Consider the following 2,080-nt stretch of genomic DNA (forward strand, 5'->3'; position numbering starts at 1 on the left):
AGAAAATCTCCACCCTTCTCTTCAATATTTGGAAATCCAGTCTTCTCTGCAAGAGGATCAGTGGAGGAGTCAGCTGATATATAAATGTGTGTATATATATGATGGTATACACATGAACACACAAAGGTGCATCCTCACTGTGGGAGCATTCCTTGATAGAGCAGAAATCATATATGTGTATATGTAATATATGTGATGGTGCATGCACAAACACACAAAGGTGTCTCCTCACTGTGGGAGCATTCTTGGATAGGGGAGTAAACTTTGGTGTTTCAGTCGCTGTCAGCATGAACACTCGTGCATCCCAACAGGGGAAAAAAAGGATTTGTCATGACTGTGTTATGGAACCTGCTTCATCAATGAGCCTTGTCCCTCACTGTCCTGTCATTGCACCTCAGTCAGGTGAAGGACAACGACACTCACAAGTCAGCTCAGTTCTCCCTGCAGAAACATTCCAGTAGCAGGGGTATGATCCGGGTGTCTCCCCACGTGTACAGGTTCTAAGGAGCAGGTCAGATAAACCCTGATGCAGCAGCCTAGGAGAAGCTGGTGCTGTCTATGGAATAAGGGATCGGGGAGGGGACGTTCAGAAGCCTCTGGCAGATTCACTGGCTGCTCCTTGAAACTCTTAATGTATCTCAGTCCGTTGCCCAAAGCTGACAGTTCCATTTCCAGTTTCCTCCTACCAAGTGGAAGGGACTTCTGAGCACCCCCTCTCTGGCTTCTCTTTCAAGCAATGCCTGTCTTGCCTTTCCTTTGGAAAAGTGCCATCTGAAATGTGCTCACAGCTAGACCTGTGAGCAGACCTGATCCACGCAGCAACCTCCCTGCAGAAGAAGGAGCCTGTCCTGGTAGAGGATAATCCTCTCAGCTAGCCAGAACTTCTCCCCTCAGTCCTGTGGGGAGCTCCCTGGGTGGGCTCAGTGCTGACCTTCACAGGCAACAGAGTCACTGCTTCGCACACACAGCACCTTTGGGTGCAGGGACCCTGCTCTGAAGTGCCGACCTCTCACTCTGTCTGCACAGCCCAGCTTCACATCACTGCCCTTTCTGTTGGGGAGGGCAGCAGGATGCCCTGCCCCTACATGCTATGTTAGAGAATCCCTGCTCTGAAGCAGCTCCTCTTCCTCTGCACTGGAAAAAGGTAGGAGAAAGAAGCAAAAACTGCTATCAGCCATAGGGTGTGATGGGTTCTGAAGTCCTCTCCAAGAAGCTCAGTAGCATTGTGCTCTAAGYAAAAACTCACCGTGTCAAGAGCTGTGCAGATCTCCTCTGTGCTCCCACTCCACACTGCCCTTCACCTCCCGCTGCCTTCTCTCCTCTGCTGTGCGCAGCAGCAGGCAGTGCCCGCAGTGCTGCTCAGCACAGCAGCTGCTCCTGCACACAGTGTCTCTGGGCAGGGCTCACAGGTTGTCACGAGCTGCCTCTGTCCCAGGAGCTTCGCCTCACTCGGGAGCAGAGGCCCAGCTGAACTCACCAATTGCCCTGTCCCTTGTGTTCCCTCCTCCTGGGATATGGGCATGAAACAACTAAAAGAATCACASCTGTGGTCCTGTCCTAATGAGTAGAGAAAGATGGATTCCAAAATTGCAGTCTGTTTCATCAGAGGATGACTATCTCTGCAAGTTAGAAATGTCCCACTCTGGGAGGCCCTACTTAGGAAGTCGCTCCTAGGCAGCACACTCAGAAAGGGGCAACAAGGGCCTCATGGATTCAGATGAGTCAGTCTGGACATTCCATGCTGGTTCAATGCCCTTGCTTTGGGATGGCTTCCACATTCCTCCTGTGAACTCCACAAACACACAGAAGTGGGATGCTGCTCGCCCATGATGAATTGTACACAGCACTGACATGTGCATGGGAGCTCCTTCTCTAAGCTCCCCTTGTAATCACTGGTGATGGAGGGTGCGAGTCAGCAGACAACACCCCAACACCTGCTTGAAGAGACAGAGGAGATACCACAAAGGTTATTTGCTCTGATGGAGCAACTTTGAGACCCACATCCTCATGGAGCTTCAGGAGAAGGGCAGGTGGGGAATTTCCTTGGCCATCTCAAATGACCTCTTCCATTGCAAAAGGA

Source organism: Nothoprocta perdicaria, unplaced genomic scaffold (genome assembly GCF_003342845.1).
Source record: "Nothoprocta perdicaria isolate Ctin4 unplaced genomic scaffold, notPer1 scaffold_844, whole genome shotgun sequence".
Lineage (NCBI taxonomy): Eukaryota > Metazoa > Chordata > Aves > Tinamiformes > Tinamidae > Nothoprocta > Nothoprocta perdicaria.